Here is a 12,993-nt window from a genome sequence, read left to right on the forward strand (position 1 = left end):
AACTACATTGAAATTTGCTGCCAAAATTAGCACTGGATGCATCTTCCGGCCACCCTCATGTCACCGGTGCTGGCATGCATCCCCTCCCAAGGGAGCTCTGCGACCGAGTCCCCCTTACACACATTGAAAGCCCACTGGCTGCTGGCATGGCCTCCAGTTGCATCATCAAACACAACATGCCCCTCACGCCTCCACGGAGGAACTTGGATTCCATCCCGGTCACCTCCTGAGTGAGGCCTGATTCCCAAGCAACATACAACTTTTTGGGTCAGCCCTCCCTCTTTTCTGCCCAGAGCAGCAGATAACCACATTGCCCACATTGGACCCACGCTTGCACCTTTAACGTGACAGTGGCACACTGAGGACATACCGCTCCTAGGAACTCCCGACCACCTCCCGTGCACAGCGCGAGTCCGCCTTCAGGCACCTTTTGGATGCCTGTGTCCCACACTAGGGATGGGTCGGGCTGGTGGATCTGCTCCCGGATCTGCTTGGCAGAGTCTTCACCCATGGTGGCAGCGATAGCGGGTACACTCTTCGGCTCTCTCACAAACGCCATGTTTCTCTCTCCTACACTTGTCTCCCTCACAGCCACACCTGAAGGAGGGGGTATTAATAGGGCTCCCTTAGTCACTCCTGATTGGCTGGATGTTCCCGCTGTCTCCACCTTTTCGCCATATTGGGCGATGACTCCTCCTGCTAGGCAGGTCTGCGTGTAGCACGCTTTCCCGCGCGGTGCTGTAACTCTTTCCCTGCCATGCTCATTTACTTTAGCCCACAGGGAAGTAGCTGCTAAGCGGATCATGTCACTTGCCAGACATGCATCCACTCTTCTCAATTGCACCAGTGCCACAACTGCACTTTCCTTCACTGAAGCCAGCTGTCCCTCCTTGCTTGGCAAGAGTAATATCCCGCTGTTGGTCGCACGGTCGATAGTTCTCTTCCTAGCCATACATGTGCAATTTATATCTTCCATACTGTCTCTGAGGATAGCCCCACTGCCCCTCCCGACATGGCCAACTACGATCCTCACAGTGTCCGTGCACTCACTATACAGAATAAATGTCCCACTGTCTAATGCACGGCCAACATCAGTCCATATAGCATGCACATAAACTGACCCCTGGCACCTCTCTTCCCGTGCCCCTGGCCTCAATCTTCACCGTGCCCGGGACTACAGGCGTCCTCTTCTCCATACCCACTGGGACCCCTGAGGCCATCTTCACCGTCCCCACTGGGACCTCTTCCTGTTAAGCAGTTGCAGCATTCATGCACTTTCACACTTTTCCCCTCTGCTCTCCAATATCTGACAGCAGAATACATATCATAGTAGGGCTGGGCGATATGGCTGAAAACTGTATCACAATATCAGTGTTTCATATCGGTCAATATCAATATATATTGATATTTTTTATTACCCATTTAAAATAAGGACCCTAGGGTGAGAATGCAGGGTCGCGGGCATGGTGCAGGAGAATGCAGGGTGACTGGCATGGTGCAGGAGAATGCAGGGTGGCTGGCATGGTGCAGGAGAATGCAGGGTGACTGGCATGGTGCAGGAGAATGCAGGGTGACTGGCATGGTGCAGGTGAATGCAGGGTGACTGGCATGGTGCAGGAGAATGCAGGGTGGCTGGCATGGTGCAGGAGAATGCAGGGTGACTGGCATGGTGCAGGAGAATGCAGGGTGGCTGGCATGGTGCAGGAGAATGCAGGGTGGCTGGCATGGTGCAGGAGAATGCAGGGTACTGGCATGGTGCAGGAGAATGCAGGGTGACTGGCATGGTGCAGGAGAATGCAGGGTGACTGGCATGGTGCAGGAGAACGCAGGTGGCTGGCATGGTGCAGGAGAATGCAGGGTGACTGGCATGGTGCAGGAGAATGCAGGGTGGCTGGCATGGTGCAGGAGAATGCAGGGTGACTGGCATGGTGCAGGAGAATGCAGGGTGGCTGGCATGGTGCAAGAGGATCCGGGGTTGTGGGCATACTACAGGAGATGCAGTGCTGTGGGCATGGTACAGGTAGACCATGCCCGCAGCACTGCATCCCTTGTAGTGTGCCCGCAGCCCTGCATAACGGCAGGTAGTGAAGCTGTTTCACTTACCTGTTCCAGAGGCGCCTTCGTTTTAAAAATGGCGCCGCCCAGCGCCGATACGTCATTGCGCACCCGCCGCCACCGCTCGTGTAATTTCGGCTATTCCCGGCCTCTCCCGAGCGGCGGCGGCGCGTGCGCAATGACGTGTTGGCCCCGGGCGGCGCCATTTTTAAAAGTTTAAACCCGTCGGAGCGGACTTTTCGATTTATCGTTCAAGTTTTCATATTGCTATCGAGCATGGGACTATCGCGATACCTATCGGTATCGTTTTATCGCCCAGCCCTATATCATAGTCCATATCAAAGGTTCTCATCAGAGTGCAGACTTTACTTGAGCATTTGCGTTGCCATAAGCAACCTTCTTTGTGCACTTCTAGCTTCATCCCACTCTCCCTGCCTCCCGCAGATCCGGGCTCACACTTGGCTTGACACTTGAACAACAGTTCTGGGCACAAAAATTGACTTTTTCGACTTTTTCTTCTGCCGTTGCCAGGGGCAACTGGCCCAGTAACCAATGGCAAAATCCCAGACGAGCCACCAAATGTAGCAGGATTTCCATGCATTGGGCAAGATGTGGGTCTGTCATTGTTACCGGTGACACCTTCAGCCCATTTAAGCTGAATATCCAAGTGTGAGATTGGAGACAATGACAATTCCGGCATCTTTGGTTTGTTTTGTTTATTTGATAATGGGGGATGGGAGAATGGGATGAGTGGGATACTCCTCTGGCTCAACTAGGTACAACTTGGAAAATTCTGAAGAAAAATGCCTTTGAGCGCTGTGTTGACGCTGACTGGATGCCGACCAAAGCTTGCTGGCGCTTGAAAAATACTAAACTGCTGGACTGTACTTGGACTTGACTTTTGACACTCTGGTTAGCTCAAATCCGGCACACCGGATCCTCTCTGCAGGTCAGCTCAGCCCTCTGTCACCTCAGGCAAGTCGCCTGGGACACCCGATCCTCCTGACAGGAGAGACAGCTGTCCTTTCCCTCCTGAGACTCTGCTTCCCGCCAAAGACGCTGCGTCATGTGCTCCCCTCAAAACTTATACCCATTCCCAGAATGCTGTGCATCAGAATCTGCCTTTCTGGGGTAGATACAGGCCTGAATGTGCCACTGATTGGGTTTCCTCCACTGCCCAATGAGAACCTTCTCATAGAGCCACTGGGGAGACTCCCCCAGTCTCAACAGCCACACCTGGGAGACGGGACAGCCCAGCTGAAAATCATGGCCCTGCTGTTAGGCAGCCAAGGCCGACTATACTTTGCCTAGCACCTACCTTGTAGGGTGCTACATATGAAAAGAGGAGAAGACTCGGCACAGAATATTGTACGAAGCGTTTTTATTGGACAAGATCAGAATAAGCGATTACCACACAGTAATGATATGAATAAAATAAAGCTTAAATCTTTTATAATGGAATTAACAAATGTGTCAAATGTATTAATAATCATACATTGGTTGGACCAATAAAAAGCCGGCTACTTCAATAAATCAAAAAGGAGAAAAAAAAAGTTAAGCAACCAATAGAAATGGTTCACCAGTGAAAGATAAATCCTGATTGGCTGCTGTGGGTTAATGCATGTTACAGTGATCTTTTTCCATCCAGTAGGTTAGATCTATATACATATTTATAAGTAGAACACAAAAAGAATAAAGCATTTCCCGTTAGGTCCTCATACAGTTCCATGATAGGCCATGGATTGTCATGATTGCTCGCTTGTTGCCCCATGTATTGTCACAATTGTTTGTCTGTTGCCCTATGTATTATCATAAATGCCCATCTGTTATATATCATACCATATATTGTCAGGATCACCAGCCTGTTGCCCCATGTATTGTGATGATTTCCCGTCTGTTATATATCATACCATATATTGTCAGGATCACCAGCCTGTTGCCTCATGTATTGTAATGATTGTAGACTTGTTGCCCCATGTATTATCATAAATGCCCACCTGTTGCCTCATGTATTGTCATGATTGCCCAATTGCTGCCCCATGTAGTTGCACGATGGACCATCTGTTGTCACGATTGCTCTCTTGTTGCCCTATGTATTGTAATGATTGCCCACTTGTTGTCTTGTGTATTGTCATGATTGTCCAGCTGTTGCCCCATGTTCTCTGATGATTGGCCTCTTGTTGCGCCTTCCATTTTTATGAATGTCCATCTGTTGCCCCATGTATTGTGATGATTGCCCACTTGTTGTCCCATTTATTATCATGAATGTTCACCTGTTGCCTCATGCATTGCCATAATTGTCCATCTCTCACCCCCTATAATGTAATGATTGCCCACTTGTTGCCCCATGTATTGTGATGATTTCCTGCCTGTTGCCTCATGTGGGGAGGGATCGGTAAAGGTAGACAGTTGAGTCATGATTTTACCACCCCCTTAACCTTAAATGGCAGCCGGATGGGGCGGTACACATGGCACTGCAATTTGCGGCTGCTGCAAACCTCACACCCCCCGGTCACATTGGGCAATGCTATTCAACTGAATGGGGTTGTGCCGCAACAGCCCCGATGCATACGGTTGCGGCGTACTGGCGTGGGCTTTACAGGGTTAACATAAGGGCTCCCAGTTGCTTGTCAACCCCACAGCGGGTCAGAGGGCGATGCGGGTGTAAACTAACCCCGAGTGGACTGTGGTGGTTTCACATTTGTTTATGGACTAAACAGTTTCACCCATTACAATCCAGAGTCCATTTCCCGTAGTACCAGCAGGGGGTGTACTCTAATGTTTCATTACATTTCCTTTATTTTTACACTTTCCCGCACTATGAACATGAAAACAGAGCCTCTAATAGAAGTGTGAATTCCTTGCCGTTTGAAACGTACATAAGGAGTGAAATATTTCCCGCACTCTAAACATGAAATAGGACGCTCGCCTGAATGAACTTTCTGGTTTCTAAGAAATAAACCTTTGTTTGGAAAACATTTCCCGCACTCGTAACATTAAAAAGGGCGTGTAAGTAGGTGTTCTTTCTTAGTAAAACATTTCCCGCACTCTGTACAAGGTTAGAGATGTTCTCCTATATGTACTTTCTGGTGTCTAAAAAGTAAACATTTAAGTGCAAAACATTTCCCGCACTCTGGACATGAATAGGGAGGATCACCTGTGTTTATTCTCTGATGTCTAAGGAGGTTTCCTTTGTCATTAAAACATTTCCCTCACTCTGAATATTAACAAGGAAGCTAACCTGTGTGTATTCTCTGATGTCTAAGAAGGTTTCTTTTTTCATTAAAATGTTTCCCGCACTCTGAACATGAATAGGGAAGCTCACCTGTGTGTATTCTCTGATGGCTAAGAAGGTGTCCTTTACGAATAAAACATTTCCCGCACTCTGAACATGAATAGGGACGCTCACCTGTGTGTTGTCTCTGATGGGTAAGAAGGCTTACTTTCTGATTAAAACATTTCCCACACTCAGAACACGAAAAAGGTTGCTCCCCTGTGTGAACTCTCTCGTGCCTAAGAAGGTATGTTTGGTGACTAAAACTTTTCCCGCATTCTGAACATGAATAGGGACGCTCACCTGTGTGTATTCTCTGATGGCGAAGAAGGTGTCCTTTTTGATTAAAACATTTCCCGCACTCTGAACATGAATAGGGAAGGTCACCTGTGTGTATTCTCTGATGGCGAAGAAGGTGTCCTTTGTGATTAAAACATTTCCCGCACTCTGAACATGAATAGGGAAGGTCACCTGTGTGAATTCTCTGGTGCTTACAAAGGTGTGTTTTGTTTTCAAAACATTTCCCGCACTCTGAACATGAATAGGGAAGGTCACCTGTGTGTATTCTCTGATGGCTAAGAAGGTGTCCTTTACGATTAAAACATTTCCCGCACTCAGAACATGAATAGGAACGCTCCCCTGTGTGTATTCTCTGATGGCTAAGAAGGTTTTTTTTCTGTTTAAAACATTTCCCGCACTCTGAACATGACAATGAATTCTCTCCTGTATGAACCCCTTTATGGTATAAAGAAGATTCCCTGAGATGAGATGGTTTCCCGCGCCCGTCTGCACTGTCAGATATTAGAGGACTATGTGAAGTATCAGGAGATTCCAATGATCTCCTCCAATGGTGAGGTCTGTCATGTATATTATGAGGAACGGGATTTACTTCTGGAGAAGATGCCATGTCATTATCTTCTGTAGTCACATCTTCCTCCGATGTCCTTCTATTCCCACCACAGAGTCCGTCTGTCAGAAGACAAGAAAAATTACCAAGAGTTTTCCACACTCATATACACTGCTCAACACTTTATAATCAGAGTATAGCATCAAGTCAGGGAAACTCCTGGGATATTTATCTGGTCAGTCAAGTAGCAGAGGGGGTTGTTACCAACAGGTGCACTAGATGGGCAACAACGAGACGACCTCCAAAACAGGAATGGTTTTACAGGTGGAGGCCACTGACATTTTCCCTACTCATCTTTTCTGAGTGTTTGTCACTAGTTTTGCATTTGGCTAGGGTCAGTGTCACTACTGGTAGGATGAGGCCATACCTGGACCCTATAGAGGTTGCACAGGCAGTCCAACTCCTCCAGGATGGCACATCAATACCTCCCATTACCAGAAGGTTTGCTGTCTCCCAGCACAGTCTCAGGAGCATGGAGGAGATTCCAGGAGACCGGCAGTTACTCTAGGAGAGCTGGACAGGGCTGTAGAAGGTCCTTAACCCATCAGCAGGACCAGTATCTGCTCCTTTGTGCAAGGAGGACCAGGATGAGCACTGCCAGAGCCCTACAAAATGACCTCCAGCAGGACACTGGTGTGAATGTCTCTGACCAAACAATCAGAAACAGACTTCATGAGGGTGGCCTGAGGGCCCGATGTCCTCTAGTGGGCGCTGTGCTCACTGCCCGGCACTGTGGAGCTGGATTGGCATTTGCCATTGAACACCAGAATTGGCAGCTCCACCACTGGCACCCTGTGCTTTTCACAGATGAGAGCAGGTTCACCCTGAGCACATGTGACAGACGTGAAAGGGTCTGGAGAAGCCATGGAGAACATTATGCTGCCTGTAACATCATTCAGCATGACCGGTTGGGTGGTGGGTCAGTGATTGTCTGGGGAGGCGTATCCATGGAGGGACGCACAGACCTCTACAGGCTAGACAATGGCACCCTGACTGCCATTAGGTATTGGGATGAATTCATTGGACCCATTGTCAGACCCTACGCTGGTGCAGTGGGTCCTGGACTCCCCCTGGTGCACCACAATGCCTGGCTTCATGTGGCAAGAGTATGCAGCCAGTTCCTGCAGGATGAATAAATATGCCCTGCCCTGTTGTGTGATGTTGGGGAAACCAGTCAGGAATCAGCATTGCTGGAGCAGAGGGACGCCCCTAGCTGCCAGGGGAAGAACTCCTCCAGTGAGGGCGGGGGCAAGGGAAAGGAAAGACAGGTTCTGGTGGTAGGGGACTCACTTACTAGAAGGAAAGAGAGGGCAATATGTGGAAAAGACTGTAGGTGCCAAACTACCGGCTCTTTAGTAAGGATGGGCTGCACCTTAATGGGGATGGTACAGCTCTTTTGGGGAGAAAGATGGCCACCAAGTTGGAGGGGCTTTTAAACTAGGAGACGGGGGGGGAGGGCTCAGAAGTAGAGTCAGTCAGGAGGGAGCAAAGGACAGAAGGCAGTAGTAGAGTCAGCAGCAACAGTAGTTCCATAACGTCAATTGGGGGGTCTGTGCGGGAAAACCTAATACCGATCAGGAATAAACATAATCACCATTCACGATCAACTTCCACAAAACTAAGAGGGGAATATGCATATGCCAGGAGCCTAGCTAATAAAATGGATGAGTTGGAAATGTTAGTACATGAGGAGGACATAGACCTTGTGGGAATAACGGAGACTTGGTTCGACCTCTCACATGACTGGCTGGCCAATATCCAAGGGTATTTGGTGTACCGGAAGGACAGGGTAGGAGTAGAGGGGGAGGGGTATGTCTCTATGTCAAGAACAATGTAAGGGTGATAGAGAGGAGGGATATTATGGAAGGGATGAGTATGGAGTTAGAATCCGTGTGGGTAGAATTCCATAGGGAAGGAGAAAAGGGGAAAGTAATTGTGGGGATTTGCTATAGGCCACCCAACCAAAGGTAGGAGGTAGAGCTGGAATTTATATCACTGTTGGGTAAAGTGGCAAAACTGGGATCAGTCATCATATTGGGGGACTTCAATTATCCCGACATTGACTGGGAAGAGGGGACTGCACACTCACAGAAGGCCCGTCTATTCATGGAAACCTTACAGGACAACTACATGTCTCAGTTGGTGGATTCTTCTACTAGAGAAAATGCAGTGCTGGATCTATTGATCACTAATGACCCAGACCTAATCTCGGAGGTAGGAGTCCAGGACTACCTGGGCTCTAGCGATCACAGGATGATCACATTTAGTATAAATAACAATATAACAAGGCAAGTGGGGAACATAAGAACCCTAAACTTCAGAAGGGCAAACTTTCCAAAATTGTGCTCATTGATGGAAAGGGTAAACTGGGACCAAACCCTGGGATCACTGACCACAGAGGAAAAATGGGAATGCTTTAGGAACATATTAAATAAATGCATCTTGCAGTGCATTCCTATGGGAAATAAATTTAGAAGAGACAAAGCCAAACCTGGCTGGCTAAACCGTAATGTTAAAAAACTTATTAGGGGGAAAAAATGGCCTTCAAGAAATATAAATCAGAGGGCACAGTATCGGCTTTCCAGCAATACAAGGAGGCAAATAAGAAAAGTACATAAAAAATCAAAATGGCCAAAATCAACTTTGAGAGACAAATAGCGGAGGATAGTAAAAAGAATCCAAAGAAATTCTTTAAATATATCAACAGCAAAAAAACTAGGGCTGAGCATTTTGCACGCATAATTAACGATGATGGGAGGATGGTTACAGAGGACACTGAAAAAGCAACCGTGCTGAATGCTTTTTTCTTGTCAGCCTTTACTCAGGAAAATGAGGGGTACACTGACCATGACTGTATGGGGTACACTGACCATGACTGTATGGGGTACACTGACCATGACTGTATGGGGTACACTGACCATGACTGTATGGTTAGTAGTAATACACAGGACTTGCCACTATGGCTAACAGAGGGTGAAATCAGGGAAAGGCTGGATATAATTAACACAAATAAATCACCAGGCCTGGATGGCGTACATCCGAGAGTACTCAAAGAACTTAGTAAGATTATATCTAGACCACTGTTCCTGATCTTTGCTGACAGTATTAGGACAGGAGATGTACCAGGGGATTGGAGGAAAGCTAACGTGATACCGATATTCAAAAAGGGCAGAGGCATGTCCCGGGGAAATTATAGGCCTGTCAGTCTGACATCGATAGTATGTAAACTTCTGGAGGGGATGATAAGGGACTATATCGTAGAGTTTGCTAAAGACAACAACATCATCAGCAGTAATCAGCACGGGTTTACAAATGGGCGTTCTTGTCAAACCAATCTCTTAACATTCTACAAGGAGGTGAGCTGTGAGCTAGATAGGGGCAGACCAGTGGATGTGGTGTACCTGGATTTTGCTAAGGCATTTGATACAGTTCCCCACAAGCGCTTAATTTATAAAATAAGGTCTGCAGGTATCGACCGCAGGGTTTGCTCTTGAATATGGAACTGGCTAAAAGGGCGTGTCCAAAGGGTGGTAATAAATAGCGCATACTCAGACTGGTCTGAGGTAGTAAGCGGGGTGCCCCAGGGCTCAGTCCTGGGACCAACCTTGTTCAATTTATTCATAAACAGCATTGAGGACGGGATCAGTAGTGCGTTATCAGTTTTTGCAGATGACACAAAATTGGCCAGGGCAATAACTGCACAGCATGAAGCAGATATCCTACAGAATGACCTGGACAAAATAACGGAGTGGACAACGACATGGCAAATGAGGTTTAATGTGGAGAAGTGTAAGGTTTTGCACTTGGGGACTAAAAACATAAAAGCACAATACACGTTAGGGGGGGAACCTTTCTGGGGAATCAAAAATGGAGAAGGATCTGGGAGTCTTGATAGAGGATAGACTAGGCAATAGCATGGAATGTCAAGTGGAAGCTGCCAAAGCCGGCAGAATATTAGCATGCATAAAGAAAGGGATGTATTCCAGAGATAAAACTATAATCCTTCCACTTTTTAAAACTCTGGTCCGACCGCATCTGGAGTATTCTGTCCAGTTCTGGTCGCCAGTTCTCAGAAGGGATGTGTTGGAGCTGGAGAGAGTCCAGAGAAGGGCAACTAAACTAATTAGGGGATTGGAGGACCTTAATTATGAAGAGCATCTGCAATCGCTTGATTTATTCTCCCTGGAGAAGAGACGCCTGAGAGGGGACATGATAGCAATTTACAAATACCTCAATAGTGATCTCAGCATAGAAAAAAAGCTATTCAGTCACAAGGATTGCATGAGGACTCGAGGGCATACAATGCGATTTAGAGGAGAAGCGTTTTAACCTCAGGCAACGCGGGGGGTTCTTTACTGTTAGGGCTACAAGATTGTGGAATTCTCTACCACAAGAGGTGGTTTCTGTGGGAAGTATGGCTTCTTTTAAAAGACTCTTGGACATGCATCTCAAGGATCAGAACATTCAGGGGTATGAGAGATGATTACAGCCACACACACCTACACAGGTTGATCTGGATGGACTATTGTCTTTATTCAACCTCAACTGCTATGTAACTATGACCTGCTGTATGATAGTAAATGGCAGTCTCAGTCTGGACCTACGCCAGGCCACGCCTTGATGTGCGGGACACCTACTCACTATCTACCGATATATAAAATGTCCAGCTGGTAGGAAATGGGTGTAACAAAAGAGAATCCATATTATGTTTAAATATAGCAGTGAGTAGAGGGGAGAGAGCAGAAGTCAGGACTATGTGATGTACAACATAGAGTATATAGTGCAGGGGTCAGGAGTATGTAATGTACAACATAGAGTATATAGTGCAGGGGTCAGGAGTGTGTAATGTACAATATAGAGTATATAGTACAGGGTCAGGAGTATGTAATGTACAACATAGAGTATACAGTGCAGGGGTCGGGACTATGTAATGTACAACATAAAGTATATAGTGCAGGCTTTTTCCTTCCAGCAGCGCGGAGCAAGATGGCAGTGCAGATCTCGAAGAAGAGGAAGTTTGTTCCCGATGGCATCTTCAAAGCTGAACTGAACGAGTTCCTGACCCGCGAGCTGGCTGAAGATGGCTACTCTGGTGTGGAGGTCCGAGTCACCTCAACCTGGACTGAGATCATCATTCTGGCTACCAGGACCCAGAATGTCCTTGGTGAGAAGGGGCGCAGTATCCCTGAGCTAACTGCCGTAGTCCAGAAGAGGTTAGGATTTCCTGAGGGCAGTGTGGAGCTGTATGCAGAGAAAGTTGCCACAAGGGGTCTGTGTGCCATCGCTCAGGCTAAATCCCTGCATTACAAGCTCCTGGGAGGACTGGCTGTGAGGAGAGCCTGCTATGGTGTGCTGCGTTTCATCATGGAGAGCGGGGCCAAGGGCTGTGAAGTGGTTGTGTCCGGCAAACTGAGAGGTCAGAGAGCCAAGTCCATGAAATTTGTGGATGGCCTGATGATCCACAGTGGAGACCCAGTCAACTAATACGTGGACACAGCTGTATGTCACGTCCTCCTCAGACAAGGTGTGCTGGGTATCAAGGTAAAGATCATGCTTCCTTGGGACCCCAGTGGTAAGATTGGCCCCAAGAAGCCCTACCTGATCAGATCAGCATTGTGGAGCCCAAAGAAGAGATCCTACCAACTACTCCCATCTCTGAACAGAAAGGAACAAAGCCTGAGCAGGCCCAGCCCCCCGCTATGCCCCCGACTGTACCCACTGCATAATGGGATGTTGAAAGCCAGGACGTGATGGTTTTGAATACCAGCTCAGAAACTTTAAAATAATAAAACAAAAGAGTATATAGTGCAGGGGTCAGGAGTATGTAATGTGCAACATAGAGTATATAGTGCAGGGGTCAGGAGTATGTAATGTACAACACAGAGTATATAGTGCAGGGGTCAGGAGTATGTAATGTGTAATATGAATGTAGAATCCCTTTGACATCCAAAAGGCAGGATAACTTCTCCAAAAGTCAGGGGCGGGCTAGCATTTCACCCCAGGGCTGAATCCATGGCATAAATACCGGGACCATGAAAGGTTATTGGATGCCAGTCTCTTTTGTATTTTTAAAGTGTTATTGCAGAATGGTTCAGGAGGTGAGGGGTTGGAGGTGAGGGTTGGGGGGATGGGGGTCTCATACCATGGCACATCACTTACAGACTGCAGATCAATGTCTACTCTCACAGTGTCAGAACCTATAAGCTGACTGAGTAACACTGTAAGCACATTCCCAAATTTCAGTGCTTTCTCCAAGTGAGTCACCAGGCCCTCCTTAGAGACCGGCCTTCTTCATGGCTCTCTCCAGCAAGGGGGCTCCCGTGGGTCTCCTCCTTGGCACAGCTTCCTCCAGACCAGGCAGGACAGCTTCACAACCACTTCAGCACATGTTAGGCCCCTAAACAGGCTAATGGACCAAACAGCAGAGCTTCATCCAGCAGCCCCTCCCTACACCTCATCCCAGGGGAAGAGAGCGAGCACATGGCCTGTCCCAAATATTTATTTCCTCCCCCAGCATGCACCAGTGACATAAACCTCCTACTGGATTGGCTGACAGAAATATAAATATTCTTAATGTAAGACATTAAACCCAAAGAAAATATTTATTATATTGCTGCTTATCGATTCTTAGATTTGATGTTAGTTTTCCTTTTTAGGATTTCTTATATTTTCATCTGTTGATCTGGCCAGTAAATCTGTTCAATAAAAGCTCCAACTCTAAAGCAGAATGTATCAGTTACTGGGATGGGGCAGACCA

At 47.4% G+C, this 12,993-nt stretch overlaps 1 protein-coding gene and 1 pseudogene across 2 annotated transcripts in view; both read left to right on the forward strand.

Moving 5' to 3' along the window:
- LOC309550239 (uncharacterized protein) overlaps positions 1 to 12,993 on the forward strand; it is a gene marked incomplete at both ends in the record, with an annotated part of 1,760,330 nt that overhangs the window by 343,657 nt on the left and 1,403,680 nt on the right.
- Positions 11,223 to 12,029, forward strand: LOC309550762 (small ribosomal subunit protein uS3-like; annotated as a pseudogene). Its single transcript has one exon. The product of its transcript is annotated as a small ribosomal subunit protein uS3-like (transcript).

Source organism: Pelophylax lessonae (genome assembly GCF_965119305.1).
Source record: "Pelophylax lessonae genome assembly, chromosome: 3".
In the NCBI taxonomy this organism is placed as follows: domain Eukaryota; kingdom Metazoa; phylum Chordata; class Amphibia; order Anura; family Ranidae; genus Pelophylax; species Pelophylax lessonae.